Below are 17,223 nucleotides of genomic sequence, written 5' to 3'. Positions count from 1 at the left end.
TGTCCCTAAACATCAGAAGCATATGCAATAAAATCCAAGAGCTACATGCCAGCATAAGCATATATTCCCCAGATATTCTCTTCCTAACTGAAACCTGGCTCAAACCTCACATCAAAAGTGAGGAAATACTTCCATCTGAATACAACATCCTTCGCACAGACAGATTGCCCAAAAATGGAGGTGGTGTAGCAGTGATATTTAAACACCACCTCAATATTCAACTCCTGAACACATCTGCCCCTCACCACAACAATGAAGAAATCATTTATGCCAATCTCAAACTAAACCCAAACAAAACAATCAATATCATAGGATGCTATTTCCCACCAGGGCAAAATATTACACCCCTAACAAATCTCTTGAGCTGGGCTACTCTATCTCTACTCCAGGAAACCATCATTCTCGGCGACTTTAACATCAACTGGCTACCCTGTAATAACAATCTTCCAACCATTCACCTTAATCTCCATGGGTTCACTCAACTCATCCAATCCCCTACCTGAATCAACAAAAACCCTAACCATCATAATTTACTCGACTGGATCCTAGTCAACAAAGCCCCTCACTCTTACCTAGCAGGCTGCTTACCTGACAGTCCTAGTGACCACTCCCCCACTTTCCTAATTCAGCACCACACAAACAGTCTCAAGCCCATTATCCACAGGCAAATACAGAACTAGTCCAACTTCAACCCCAACTCCTTCATCTCCTCCCTGCAAAAAATTAACTGGTCACCACTAAAATACCTCAACCTAGACGAGGCTGTCCCCTTCTTCAACAGTACCTTCCTCTCCATCCTAAACTCCCATGCTCCTGTAAGAAATGCCAAAGTCAGATCCAGGCATGCCCCATGGTTACAAAAGACCACAGAATCCTAATGAAATCCAGAGATAAGGCCTGGGAGCACTGGCGACTACCAAAAATAACTCAGATAGGCAATCATTCCTTGAACTGCGCAATAAAGCCAAAAAGCAAATAAAATTAGACAAATTTTTCTACTATAAATCCACCCTAAACTCTACCAACCACAACCCTAAGCAATTCTGGCCCACTATTAACACTATCCTCTACCCAGGGAAGGTTGATACCCCCCAGCCGTCCATTCCCCCCTCCTCCAGTAGTATTGCTGAATCCTTCAACAAACACTTCACTGAAACTATAACATCTCTAAACAAACAACACTTCCCTACAACAGCCCAACCAACTCCTAACCCTAAACCCCCCACTCCTCTTTTCTTCTTCACCTCAGTACCTACCTCCAACATAAAAAGACTATTGTCAAAACTTAAACCCACCAAACTCGCAAGTTACAACCTCCCCTCTGAATACTTGAAAATTGCAGCTGATGCACTAGCCTACCCAATTTCAATTCTAATCAACCATTCCATAACAGAAGACTATGTTCCCTCAATATGGAAAATATCCCACATCATTCCCTCCACAAAGGCACCCCCTCCACTGACCTCTCCAATTACTGCCCCATTGCTATCCTGTCCCCTGTCTCCAAGATACTTGAAAAATGTATCAACACACAGATCTCCAACTACCTCCTAGCTAATAATCTCCTCTCCAAAACCCAACATGGTTTCAGGCCATATCACAGCACTACCTCCATTCTGCTTTCCTTCACCAACACTATACTTCATCACAAAAACAATGGCCTCTCTACTGCCGTATTTCTAAATCTCTCAAAGGCCTTTGACATGGTATCTCATGAGCCACTACTCTCTGCTCTCCCCAACCTCTCCTTCTTGAAATCAGCCTGCAACTGGTTCCACACCAGCAATCAGTAATCTGGGATGATAACCTATCACCTCGCCTCCCAGTTACTCTCAGAGTTCCCCAAGCGTCTATCCTTGGCCCTCTGCTAATCTCACTTTTCACTAACAACCTACATACTGCCACCACACAAGCATCTCTTATACAGCATGCAGATGACTCTACTCTCATCTACTCTGCCCCCACTCTACCAGAACTACAACAAATCACACAGGAATCATTCTCTTCTGTAGAAAGCTGGCTACCCAATGCTCAGCTCCTACGCAACCCAAGTAAGACAAAACTTCTCCTGTTCCAACCTTCCAAAGCCACCCAAAACACCCCCCACTTCAACATTCTCACCAAAGGTAATACCGTCATCTCTCCATCAGAACACACAAAATTACTCAGTGTGGAAATGGAAAACAAACTTAGATTTGACAGTCACATATCTCTCACAATAAAAAAGTTCACAAGAAACTTGGGGCATTATATCGAAGCCACCAATTCCAAACCAAGATGGCTAGAATCTCCATAGCCAATTCCCAGCTAATCTCCACCCTACTCTATCCATCCCCCATACCTACCAACCTTAGACAGACAGACCTATACAAGCTGGATGCTTGTTACAACAAAACTGCTAAATTTGCCACTGGAACCTGCTACCGCAGCTATCATTGTATCTCCCTTAAAGAACTAAACTGGCTAGAACTCCCACAACTGCTTCACTTTAATCAACTCACCCTAGCTCATAAACTTATTAACCACCCCCTTAACATCCCTTCAAACCCTTCTTCAACCCTATCACTCCACTAGGACCCTAAGATCAAGCAACAAAAATCAACTCACTGTTATCAAACCCAAAAACTCAGCAGGAGAAGCCATATTTTCATGTACCATATCTAAACTTTGGAACAATCTTCCACCCTCTATAACTACTCTACCTTCCAGCAGCCTTTTCAAGACTGCGCTCAAATTCCACTTAAATTTGCACTGGCTTTGTCCTTGTTCTAATCCAGACTAACACCTCCACCCTTACCCCCCCCCACCTAGACTCTTAACCCAACTATACTACTGCCACTACTAACCACAGTCAGAATTAGCTAGTTGTCTTTACATACTTTAAAATCATGTATGACAACTTTGTTACTGCAACTTTGTATCTCTATTTATCATGTACATGATGTGGACCTTTTCTACCTGGGCATCTGCTGAAAAAGGACCTGCGTCCAGTCTGAATTTCCCGGTAAACAAATGTAAATAAAATAAAAATAAATAAAAGAAGTGATCCTTGTCTGTGGCTTCTGTAACCTTTCCAAAAAAGTTGACCAGGTTTAGGAGACAAGATCTGCTTGACAAAGACAGATTTTCTTGGATTAAGGGACAGGAGTTAGCTGTCTACATTAATGAGCTCTAATATGTTGTTCTTCAAAGCCTTATATATAAGACTAGTGAGACTAATAAGTCTGCAGTTGCCTGGATCAGTAATGGGCCTCCCTTTTGTAATGGTATCACAGTAGCAGTTCTCTAAACATCAGGTACATAACATGTGAAGAGGCTGAGATTATAACAGTTAAGGAGATGCTCAGCCAGGCTATACTTAGAGCAGCCTATGAAAGTGGTACTTTTAGCTTTGGATAGGGTTGCTAGAACTTGGTCTGTGGTAATTTTGGGATGAAGTTTAGGTGATCTGGGAATAACTAGGTCCTAGGTACAGTAAAGCTGGAGCTAAATTTATCTTCAAGGATACTGGCTGTTTCCTTGGGCTTTAACTGTGTAGTATTACTGTAGACAAGGTCATCATGCAGCTGGGAGTTACTTTGCTGACAAAGTTGCAGAACGATTTATTGCTCTCACCTTAACCTGTAGAATATAAATAACAGCTTCTCAGTTGCTAAGATTATAAAGAAGCTCTCAGACTAAAAGACGCACATTTATAATGGCAGCATAGGAAGAAACATTCAGAAAAATTTCAGTAGCTACCTAGAACCAATTGCCACAAACTATTGGAAACTATTTTTTAAAACTTATTTGAAACACATCTGAAAGAGCATTTAGCCTGTAAACGTTACAGAAACAGTGAAGGCTACATATATTAATGTCCAGAATATACGCATTTAGCCTGTAAATGTTACAGAAACAGTGAAGGATACACACATTAATATCCAGAATATACCAGCAGGTACCTTTAGAAATATTTGCTCTATTTTTCTGTCCTCAGCTTATCTGTCTTGATACTTTATTCACAAATCATTTGAATTGCTCATTCTGTTAAATCTCTGAAATGTAGAAACATCTTCACTTCATAATGGAGGTCAAGTTTAACTGTTTTGGGCTCACAGCATCATTTGTTTATGTGGCACAGATGTCTCATTGTCTGAAATGTAATAGAGTATATTTGGCATTTTCTGTAACCTGGGTGCCTTACAGTCCAGGTCACAGTTGAAAATGGCCCCTAGATCAGGTTGCATACCAGTCTGTAAAATAAGAAATAACATTAATAAATAAATACTTAATGTGTGTCAGATGAGATTGTAGTAGGCCTGGGCTTCTTAGTTAAAACAAACATGAATGAGTTGTGGTATTAGACAAAAGACTACTGAAGGCTAAATGGCTGAAATCAGTTTTCTATGGGAGGCAACCCCCCCCACACACACACACACACACACACATGCACAATAAAATAAACACATATATCACTCCTTCTCAGGAAGAAAAGGGAATATCTCCTTTAAGAGCTTTTTATTGGCCATCTTCTTTTCACTGATATCACAATCTGGCCAGGTTTCCTTCAATGGAATATCCTATGTCTGGCTGTGCCATATTATATATTATACAATGACCCCCCCCCCATTAATATTCCAAAACGTGCACAATGATTGGTCAGCGTGCACATTGTAAATCAGACTTATACTAATGGAAAAAGATCCGGTCGCCCAGACTTTTTCCATTAGTATAAGTCTTTTTTAACAGCAACGAAGTTGCTTTTTAGGCACTGTCTCGCTATGTTAAAGGAGTTTAACATAGCGAGACAGCTTTTAAAAAAGTAAATAAGATCTTCCTTTCTCCGTTGCTTTTTTTAAAGCTGTTTCGCTATGTTAAATGGGTTTAACATAGCGAGATAGCTTTAAAAAAAGCAATGGAGATACTCCATTGCTTTTTTTAAAGCTGTCTCGCTATGTTAAACTCTTTAACATACCAAGACACTTTGTAAAAAGCAACAGAGATCTTGCTTTCTCTGTTGCTTCTACCCACAGCTCTGATGTACTGCATAAGCATACGTATGCGCAGTACATCAGAACTGCCGCAGAATACCAGACAGCTGCGGAAGGGCAGCAAGGCGGCATTATACAATGCCATTATTTAAGAAAAGTAAGTATTTTTTTTTCTTAAATAATGTCATTGTATAATAGCAATAACCAACTTCTGGGTGTGGGTAATGCTGGATTTACCTACGGTTGTCTTTGTTTGGCCACGCGGGATTCGCCCTCGTGACCTAACCATACCAACCGTGGGTAAATCCAGCATTACCCACACCCAGGCGTGGGTTATTGCTATAATGTTTAAAACTCAATTGTATCATGGCCATTAACTTTGTAAACACATATATTTTTATGCTGCTGTATGTGACTTATTCTATTATATTGTCATTTTTATCTGACTCGACAGTTCTAAATTGTAAAAGGGGCACATCAGTTGGGTGCATTCAGACTATTTGCAAACTGGATTCACAACCAAACTAAATGCTGAGGCTCTCCATCTTTCCAGCAGCTTTTCCTGATTAGAAAGAAACAGGAGTTCTTTGTTTTGGGAAGGTCATTTGATATTGTTCTGTATCTACTGACCTGAAATTTTAGTCCTGTTTTGCTACTTTTAGTTGTAATTGCTGAGATGGCTGCATCTTGCAGGGACGCATACTATTCAAAGTGCAGCTGTGGCTGAGTAAAGAACTTCTTATTCTTTAAAAAAGAAAAAAAAGACTAAAACAGGATCAGGTTCTGTGAAGCCATCAGCTCTTATGCCTACAGAATGAGGGGGATTGGGGGTAACTAGTGTTTCTCAGGCACAGCAAAAGGCAGGATTGTCTCTAGTTTGCACTTTTAGTAGATATTATCAAATAGGAAAATAAAAGGCCCAGAAGCAGGAAATGTAAGGTTAAAGAAACAAAAGAGAACAAAAACAAATGGCTAAAGAGGAACTAGGTGAGTGCTGCTTATCTGTCCATACAGAAAGCAAACACTCTCATAAGGAAGACATGATTTATTTTATTTTTATTTTGCATTTGTTTACCAGGGGTGTCTGACTGGGCCACTGGCCCTTTCCCAGCAGAGGACCGGGGAAAAAACTCCATTACAAAAACACATTAAAAACAATACAATAAATCGATAACAATCAAGAATACATAACTTTGGTAAATATAGGTAGCAAATATTAAAACAACAGCAAGCAAGATGTATATATATAAACAACAAAGACTATCAGTGAGTCCCAGCTCTACCTTCCAATAAAATTTATTTCGTTGAACAATTCCTTCTCTAGCGCCTCGGCCAACAGCCTTTACAGAGTAAAAATAGTCTTTGTTGTTTATATAGGTAGCAAATAGTTTATACATAAACAAGAAAAATTGAAAGAGTAATATAAAGTGGAAAAAAAGAAAGTTAACAAATAAACTAACATGAAATAGCTTGTGCCATCAAAAATAATAACTTGTGCCATCATAGAGAAAGGTGATGGAAACAGACATGAGTTTGTGAATGAAAGAAAACATTGTGTATAATGCTTCACATCAGAGTATTTAGCAGACATCAGTGCCCTATAAACTCATTTGCTCCCCCATCCTGTCTTGTCACTTACCAGGCCCACATCACTCTTCAACGAGGATTATCCTTAAAGTATCTTCAGTTCAGGTATTGGAAGTGAGTGTTAGCTGCTGACAGGACATCATACATGGCTGGGCCATTATTTTTACTTTTAGACCTACAACCCTCCCATCAGTACAATGCCAGTATGCCCTGAGCCTAATATACATTGACTAGGTGTAGTCACAGTTTTAACCATGTACACTACAAAACCAGATTATTTTCTGTTCTGGAGAAAAGCTGCACTAAATTTCACCAGTATACACAAGCCCCAGTTTAACACCCTATTTTAAAAGATCACACTGTAAAATTCTGCATTCACTGCTTTAGACCATGTTTCTAAAATGGGAAGGAACCAGATTCAAGGTTGAAAATGCACGTTTAATAAAATGTGCATAGTGTGCACAATACTTCTCAACCTCTTAGAGCAAAAAATCTGGACAAAGCCTAAAATAATGAGGGGACAAATAGGGACAGATTTTAAATATTGCTCTTACAAACTTAGAAAGTTGATAGGTTTTGCATTACTATACATTTTCTGAAGGATGTGGAGTCTTAAACTGAAATGTTTGTCATTATTTAATGACTTCGATCCTCAGCTATTTGGCAGAAAAGTACAGATTTTAGGAGGAACACACCAAAAATATGAGGCTAAAATCTGGACATTCTGCGAAAATCTGTACAGCTGAGAGGTAAGGCTGGGCCACTGCATGTTTTGTTTCTGTAGTAAGATCTAGCTACATGAAAACGATTCACTTTATGTATCTGATTTTAAATCAACAAGGAAAGGTTAATTTGATGAGCTATATTTTAGTTTAGTTTACTGTGTGTGCGTGTATGAAATAAACAGCTGCAATGCAAACTGAAAAAAAAAATAAAGCTGATAAAATATACTTGCGCCTGAGAAACAGCACAAAGCATATTTCTCTCTGGGGAAAACCCAGAGTTATTTATTTATTTATTTGACAGACAGGAGAAGCCCAAGGTATATTGACTGTACAAGAGAAATTCCCTGCCTCAGAAAACCCATGGGGTTAAGGTGTTTCAGTTATGAAATAATAGCGCCACCTCCTGGTGTAAAGTGGTGTTGGAGTATTTTTTTTTATAAAACATGAAGAATGATTAAGCTTTTAAGCATCTATGCCTTATTGTTGAATTCATGCTGTTCTGGCTAATATGTCTGCATGTAGAAAATACCGAGTCTAAAAAGTTATTCTTTGGCAGGATGTAAAACACATAGCTGGATTTCTGGTCTGTCATGGCAGTTGGGACAGAATTTAGGTGGTATGTTCATACTTTTAGGCTAATTTGAAATTAAAAAATACACTTTTAAAACAAGTTTTACTAACAAAACAAGGTGTGTACAGCAGTAGCCTAATTTATTAACTACTTTTGGTGCCATAATAAAATGCTATTTTCATATATTCATAAATTAGAATGACAAGGAACATAAAGTGATGAAAAAGTCATGTGTGGTCCTGTATTCAAAAAAGTTATGTCTTACCATAACATTCTAGCTGTGTTGTCACTTTTCACTAATCTTTGACTGTGGGTTCAATTCAAGCCTCGGAATTGACTCGGCCATTTATTTCGGCTCGCATCTTCCAAACTCTCAAGCTAGGCTTTATCCATAAGGCTCCTCTCTAAATTACCTCAGATTGAGTTTGCCTAAAATAGTGGCAAATAGCAAATAAGAATAAGAGCCAGATATGTGTCCTGATATGAAGCCAGTTCTGGAAAAATTCGATCCACTAAGAGTCTCAGGCTGGGGTAAGGAGGAAGGGAATGTCAAGGATTAGTGAAGATCGACATTGCAGATGGAACGTTATGGTAAGACATAACTTCTGTATCTGATGTTGTCAATCTTCATGTAATCCTTGACTGTGGGACAGAGTCCCTAGCTACCTGAATCTTTTGGGGTTTCACGGAAGAATATTCCTAAGCACCATTGAACCGAATGATGCCTGTCCCCTAGAGACCTGATCCAATTGGTAATGAATGATAAAGGTATGAGGAGAAGACCAAGTGACTGCTGCACAAATGTCACCTAAAGAAGCTCTGGCATGAAAAACTGCAGAAGTTGCCACTGCTCTAGTTGAGTGGCCTTTTACTGGGTGTGAAAGGCAGAGTCCTTTTGATTGACAGATAAATGTAAAACAATCTTTGAGCCATTTCACCAGGGTAACCTTTGAGACTGGCTTACCTAAAGAAAGTGAGGAAAAGGCAACAAACAGCCAGATTTTCTGAAATCCTTTGTTCTGTAAAGATAAAATTGTAGCTGTCTGTGGACATCTAATAAATGAAGGAAATACTCCCCTTTATTGGAAAAATTTGAGAAAAAGACCGGTAGTTGAAATGTCTGATTGATATTAGATGCTGAGACTACCTTTGGTAAAAGGGATAGATTAGACCTAAGAGAGACCCTGTATTTGGAAATATTATGTGGAGTGGTTTGCAGGACAAGGCCTGAAGTTCAGATACTCTTCTGGTGGCTGTAATAGCCACTAAAAATAAAGTTTTCCAAGTCAGAAACTTTAAGTGAAATGTATCTGATGCTTCAAAAGGAGATAAAGTAAGGGACTGAAGAATTAGTGTTAGATTCCAGGGAGGAATGGGTTCTTTAAATGGAAATCTTAACATTAGGGGTCCCTTTAAAAAGGCTTTACAGAGTTTGTGTGACTTGAGGGATAACCCATCAAACTCTATATGGAAGTTGGAGATTGCAGCTCGATGGACTTTAATTGTTGAGGTGGAGGAACTAGACTGATAGAGGTTAGCTAAAAAGTCCAAACCTTTATGAATAAGGGTTGTGTAAGGATCAAGTTTATTCATAAGGGCCCAACTTGCAAATTTTTCCCATTTACTTTGATACAATTTCCTAGTTGAAGGGTTGTGATGGACTACAATGTTTGGTGAACAGGAGAGGAAAAGGAAGGATGCCTGGCAATCATGGAAATTGGATAAGCCACACCGTAAGCTTGAGATGAAGATGGTTCGGATGAACCATGCCCTCCGGATGGGACAGCAGATCTGGAGCTGGGTCCAGTATCATTGGCTTCTGAAGAAGATGAGGCCAAAGGAAGGAAACCCAAACTTGTCAAAGCCAAAAGGGGGGCAATGAGGATTATTGAGTTCTCCGACCTCTTGGCTTTCTTTAGAAGCTAGGATATCAAAGATGTTGGGGGAAAGGCACAGAGAAGACAGGGGGCAAATTGTGAAGAAGAGTGTCTCTGGGTGACTTCCCCAGAGGGGGGATTAGGGAAAAATAACTGCTGCACTTGTTTAGGGGGGATGCAAAAAGATTGCAGCAAGGCTGTCCCCAGCCACAATAAATCTATTTTGCCACCACAGGATTGAGAGACCAGTTGTGAGGCATGAGAATGGTTCTGCTCAGTTTTTCCACTATCACGTTGGGACTCCCCAGAATTTGCATTGCTTTGAGAAAGTGGTTGAAAGAACTCACCCATTGCCAAACTCTATGGGCTTCTCGACACAATGGTTAAGATTTGGTTCCCTCTTGTTTGTTGATATACCAGACTACCGACATGTTGTCCATCTGAATTATTACTGGTCCTAGAGGAAGGGCATCCTGAAATGCTTGCAATGCTAACAGCACTGCCCTCATCTGTAGAATATTGACATGCAAGTTGGCCTCCAGTTGGGACCATGTGCCTTGAACTGTCCTTCCCAGATAATGCCCCCCAACCCTATCTAGGAAGCATCCATGGTCACTATGGCTTGGGGTTGCAGAAGGATGGATGGACGGTCTGAATCTCATTGGAGTGAAGCCACCACATAAGTTTCTGTTTGTAGTGATTGGTAATTAAGATGTGGTGAAACATTGGCTGATCTATCAGAGACTACTGGGAGGCTAGCAACCATTGTACGATTTGCATGTGATATCTTGCTAAAGGAACTAGAGTGATAGAGGCTGTCATCTAACCTAATGCTTGTAGCACTAACCTGGCTGGAACACTTTTGCTCTGGATAATTAGGCTGACCTGAGATCTGATCCTTTGTAGCCTTTCCAGTGGGAGTGAAGCAATTCCTGCAACTGTGTCCAACAGAGCTCCGATGAATTCTAGTTGTTGTGAGGGTTGTAAATTTGACTTTTCCTAATCTATTGTGATGCCTAGAGATGCACAGAGCTGCAGAGTGTAATCTCTTGCCTGTTCTAACTGATGCCTGCTGGTAGCAGTGAGGATCCAGTTGTTGAGGTATGGAAAAACTTGAAATCCTTGCAGTCTGAGATGAGCTGCTACCACCACCATGCATTTGGTGAACACCCTGGGTGCTGAGGTGAGTCCAAATGGCTGTGCTCTGAAGTGGAAATGACTCGCTCCCAGCCAGAAGCACAGGAACATCCTGGAGCATCTATCCATTTTTATGTGGTAATATGTGTCCTGGATGTCTATAGAGCACATACAATCATCTTTTTCCATGAATGGAAGTATAGACTGTACCAAGACCATCCAAAATTTGGTTTGTCCAACTGCCTTGTTGAACAGGCTGAGATTCAAACTGGGTCTCCAGTCCACTGTTTTTTTGGGCACTAAAAAGAACCTTGAGTAAAACCTGGATCCTATTTGGTCTAGTGGAACCTTTTTGGATGGCTCTTTTGTCAAACAGTTTTTGAATTTTTGCTACTGCTGTTTCCCTGTGACTGGGTGGAACATCTGGGAGTCTTTTGGGGGGTCTTGGACTAATAGAAAGTGGAATTTTGTAACCTCTGGATATGATTTCCTGCACCCATTTGTCCAAAGTTATCAGTTGTCAGGAGGGTTGGTACAGGGATTATCGTCCCCTGACTGCCTCCAGAGGAAGGCAGTCAGGCCTCCATTCAGGAGTCAGGAGTGCTGGTAAGAAGTACCAGAGAAGGAATCTCTGGACCCCTGGTTCTGCAGGCCACTTCTGCCACTAGGGTGGCATCTTCTATTACTTCCCCCTCTACCCCAGGGAAAGTCTTTGCCACGTGAGTCCTGGAAAGGCCCTTGGAACTTCTTAAACCATAGTCTCCCACTTCTCTGGTTCCTAGAGTAGGGCCGTTGAGGAGTGGAGAAATGTACACCTATGGCAGAAAGAGTCTTTCCATCTTTCTCACATCTGGCCAGAGTGTCTTTTACCCTAGGACCAAATAGGAATGATCCATCAAATGGACCATTGACAAATGACACTTTAAATGTCTCCACAAAATCACACAAGCACATCCAGGTGTGCCTTCTAATAACTATGTCTAAACCCACAGCTCTTGTCATCCCTTCAGCTGCATGGGCAATCAGCCTCATGGAGAGTTAGAAATTGCTTCGAGGGTGGTGAGCTGAGAAGCAACCTTATCCCATACCTCTTCAGCTACTGCTCCTGAGAGGGTATCCGAGAACTCTTTGACTAGATCCCCTCTGTAACCTTGTAAAGTGTGCCATGTAATTCAATGACCTGAGAGCAAAGGTCGATGAAATGTAAACTTGCATCCCAAACCTATCCCTAATCCTAGACTCCTTGTTAAGAAGATGGATAGTTGGACTTTCCTAATCAAGTTCCTTCTTAGTGGCTGCCGCTATCATCATTGTGTACATGGGTATGCTTTTGGACCAGTGTTGCTCTTCTTTGGGGTTGGAAAGGATCTGGTCACGTTTCTTGAGGATTGGTTTGATGGAGTTGGGCATCTTCCATGCCTACTGAGCGATCAGTTTAATGAGCTCATCAGTGAGCAGAGAGATCCAAGAGGTAGAAGGCTGGGCATGAAAAGCCTCCAGGTATACCGACCCCTCTGAAGAAGGTTGAAGGGAAGTCCAGCCACCCCTCTGCTTCAGGATCTCTAAGATGTCCCCGAAGGAAACATCATCAGGGGGTGACCTGGAGGAACTTTCCCCTTCATCAAAGTCGCTATCTTCAGTGAAGGACTCCTCCGGGGAGTCTAAGTGCTTCCTCTTGCAGTTTTTCTTCACAGGTACTTACTCAGGGAGATGTTCCAGGAAAGTGTCCAAAAAGGAAACCACCAAAGAGGGTCTTTCCTGGGGTTTTTGTGCCCTCTGTCCCAGGGAAGAGACTGATGGAATCTTTAGTCAAGGAGAGGTAGAAGACTGGCCCTACAGGGATAGCAGAGACTGTGAGTCCCCAATGGACAAGGTCTTCTCCATGATTTGGAAGGCTGGCTCCCTGTAGAGGGATGGGAGCCCAGAACTGAAACAGACTCCCTCAAAACTGAGGTTCCACTCCACACTGAGGAATTGACCCCTGAAACCAAAGCCTGGGTTAATCCAATGAATGCCAAAGCACCGAGGGTCACGGAAAGCTCTGAAATTAATGTAGTCAATCCATCCACCTTGGAACCAGCCAGGGAGTCTTGACCCTTGGGAGCCCTCTGGTCCTGAAAGCCAGGAGGACCTCAAGGCAACCCTTGGTAGCGGAGAAAAAGTTCTTACTGGAACTGAGACAGTTGAAGCCAGGTATGTTGGAGCCATGGGCTCCAATGACTAAATAGGAGTTGGAAGAGGAAGAAAGGATGGTGTCATAATAGGGCTGGTCCCGATGCTGACTTAAATAGGAACTGAAGACAATCCCCTCACCATCAGTAGCTGACCCACCAGTCTCATAATATCTAATTCCAAGAGACTCTTAGTGGATCAAATGGATGAAGTTGAAGGAGACCTGGGGGTCTTGGATTGACAAAGGGGCTCAGTGGTCTATCCTTGAATGGATCTATAGAAGGAGAATATCTAGATCTTTGAACACAAATAACCTCTAACTGCTCAGGTACTGATGAGTCTCTTGGATCTTGGTGCTGAGGCAGTTGAAGACAACTCCGAAGTCTTGGTAGTTGCCGAATCTTTTTTGCCATTCAGTGCTGAGGAACCTGTTGACACTGAAGGCTGTTTAGAAATTTTTTAGGAGGTTTAAGTGCTAAGAACTGAGGAAGATCACTTCTTGGAAGAAGAAGATGAAGAAGAAGATGAACTGGTTCCTGTATTGGACCCAGAAATGGCCTTTTTAAACTCAGCGTTTAGCAGTCCTTTAAGAATAAGTTTATTTCTCCATTCAGTGAGTGTCCTGGTGGAGAAACCATGGCATATTGAACAATCCACCTACAGGTGAACTTTTCCCAGGCAATAAACACACCACACATGCCTGTCTGAGTTGGGCATTTTTCTCTCACATTTTTGGCCCCTTTTAAACCCCGAGGTGCCCTTAGATGACTTATCTGGGGATTCAGATTTGTCAGCCAGAATGAAGCAAACACACACACACACACCATACCTCTCAACTGTACAGATTTTTGCAGAATGTCCAGATTTTTGCCTCATATTTTTGGTGTGTTCCTAACCCAGCCACTAGGGATGCACAAGCCAGTGCATTTCTTTGTGCCAGTCCCAAGCCTGGATAAATGGGGAGGGTTGAGTCAGGAAGGGCATCCGGCATAAAAGTTTGAGATATGTGGAAAACAATACAGATTTACATACCGGATCGGTCGAGGCCCAGGTTAACAATGACTGCCACCAGTACTGGTAGCCAACAGGGTGCTGGCCGAAATTGGGCTACTGTTGGCCGAAGGAGAAGAAGAGGGGGAAGGCATGCCCTAAGGCAGGAAGAGAGGAGAAAGGTTAGGAATGTGGTAGTGAGGGTAGGAACTTTGAATGTTGGCAGTATGACTGGTATAGGGAGAGAGCTAGCTGATATGATGGATAGAAGGAAGGTTGATATATTGTGTGTGCAAGAGACCAGATGGAAGGGGAGTAAGGCTAGGTGTATCAGAGGTGTGTTCTCATCCATTATACACCCAACTTGTGGAGCATATGCACTAACAACATTCATCATTACACCATCAATTTCCAGCTTCATAAACATCACTCTATCTGACACTCTTGCATATTAATGTAGTCAATCCATCCATCGTGGAACCAGCCAGGGAGTCTCGACCCTTGGGAAGCCTCTAATCCTGAAAGCCAGGAGATCCTCAAGGCAACCCTTGGTAGTGGAGAAGAAGGTCTTACAGGAACTGAGACAGTTGAAGCCAGGTATGTTGGAACCATGGGCTCCAATGACTAAATAGGAGTTGGAAGAGGAAGAAAGGATGGTGTCATAATAGGGCCGGACCCAGTGCTGACTTGGCTAGGAACTGAAGACAATCTCCTCACCATCAGTAGCTGACCCACCAGTCTCATAATGTCCGATTCCAAGAGACTCTTAGTGGATCGAATGGATGAAGTCAAAGGAGACCTAGGGGGTCTCGGATCGACAAAGGGGCTCGGTGGTCTATCCTTGAATGGATCTATAGAAGGAGAATATCTAGATCTTGGAACACAAATAACCTCTAACTGCTCAGGTACTGATGAGTCTCTTGGATCTTGGTGCTGAGGCAGCTGAAGACAACTCCGAAGTCTTGGTAGTTGCCAAATCTTTTTTGCCATTCGGTGCTGAGGAATCTGTTGACACTGAAGGCTGTTTAGAAATTTTTTAGGAGGTTTAACTGCTAGGAACTGGGGAAGATCACTTCTTGGAAGAAGAAGATGAACTGGTTCCTGTATTGGACCCAGAAATAGCCTCTTCAAACTCACCTTTTAGCAGTCCTTTAAGAATAAGTTTATTTCTCCATTCAGTGAGTGTCCTGGTGGAGAAACCATGGCATATTGAACAATCCACCTGCAGGTGAACTTTACCCAGGCAATAAACACACCACACATGCCTGTCTGAGTTGGGCATTTTCCTCTCACATTTTTGGCCTCTTTGAAACCCCGAGGTGCCCTTAGATAACTTATCTGGGGATTCAGATTTATCAGCCAGAATGAAGCAAACACACACACACACACACACACACACACACACACACACACACACACACACACACACACACACACACACACACAAACACACACACACACACACACACACACACACACACACACACACACACACACACACACACACACACACACACACACACACACACACACACACACACACACACACACACTCCATACCTCTCAACTGTACAGATTTTTGCAGAATGTACAGATTTTTGCCTCATATTTGGTCTGTTCCTAACCCAGCCACTAGGGATACACAAGCGAGTGCATTTCTTTGTGCCAGTCCCAAGCCCGGATAAATGGGGAGGGTTGTGTCAGGAAGGGCATCCGGCATAAAAGTTTGCCAAATGAGATATGTGAAAAACAATACAGATTTACATACCGGATCGGTCGAGGCCTGGGTTAACAATGACTGCCACCAGTACTGTTAGCCAACAGGGTGCTGGCCAAAATTGGGCTACTGTTGGCCGAAGGAGAAGAAGATGGGGAAGGCATGCCCTAATGCAGGAAGAGAGGAGAAAGGTTAGGAATGTGGTAGTGAGGGTAGGAACTTTGAATGTTGGCAGTATGACTGGTACAGGGAGAGAGCTAGCTGATATGATGGACAGAAGGAAGGTTGATATATTGTGTGTGCAAGAGACCAGATGGAAGGGGAGTAAGGCTAGATGTATCGGAGGTGGGTTCAAATTGTTTTATCATGGTGTGGATGGGAGGAGAAATGGCATAGGAGTTATCCTGAAGGAACAGTATGCTAAGAGTGTTTTGGAGGTGAAAAGAGTGTCGGATAGAGTGATGTTTATGAAGCTGGAAATTGATGGTGTAATGATGAATGTTGTTAGTGCATATGCTCCGCAAGTTGGGTGTACAATGGATGAGAAAGAAAAATTTTGGAGTGAGTTGGATGAAGTGGTGATGACTGTACCCAAGGGTGAGAAAGTGGTGATTGGAGCAGATTTCAATGGGCATGTTGGTGAAGGGAACAGAGGGGATGAAGAAGTGATGGGTAGGTATGGTGTTAAGCAAAGGAATGCAGAAGGTGAGATGATGGTGGATTTTGCAAAAAGGATGGACATGGCTGTGGTGACTACATATTTTAACAGGAGGGAGGAATATAGGGTGACATACAAGAGTGGAGGAAGATGCACACAGGTTTATTATATCCTATGCAGGAGGGCCAGTTTGAAGGAGATTTGGGACTGTAAAGTGGTGACAGGGGAAAGTGTAGTTAGGCAGCATAGAATGGTGGTCTGTAGGATGATGCTGGTGATCAAGAAGAAGAGGAGAAGTGTGAGGGCAGCACCAAGGATCAAATGGTGGAAACTGAAAAAGGGTGATTGTGAGGTGGAGTTCAGGGAAGAGTTAAGACAGGCACTGGGTGGGAGTGAAGAGTTACCGAATAGCTGGGTAACTACAGCAGAGCTAGTAAGGGAAATGGCTAAAAAGGTGCTTGGTGTAACATCTGGACAGAGGAAGGAGGACAAGGAGACCTGGTGGTGGAATGAGGAAGTACAGGAGAGTATACAGAGAAAGAGGTTGGCGAAGAAGAAGTGGGATTGTCAGAGAGATGAAGAAAGTAGACAGGAATATAAGGAGATGAGGTGCATGGAAAAGAGAGAGGTGGAGAAGGCTAAGGATAAGGCATATGAAGTGTTATATAGAAGGCTGGACACTAAGGAGGGAGAAAAGGACCTGTACCGATTGGCTAGACAAAGGAACCGAGCTAGGAAAGATGTGCAGCAGGTAAGGGTGATAAAGGATAATGAGGGAAACATACTCACAAGTGAGGAGAGTGTGTTGAGCAGATG

This window comes from Protopterus annectens, chromosome 1.part2 (assembly GCF_019279795.1).
Source record: "Protopterus annectens isolate FY-2018-M chromosome 1.part2, PAN1.0, whole genome shotgun sequence".
In the NCBI taxonomy this organism is placed as follows: domain Eukaryota; kingdom Metazoa; phylum Chordata; order Ceratodontiformes; family Protopteridae; genus Protopterus; species Protopterus annectens.
This window is presented reverse-complemented; position numbering follows the sequence as displayed.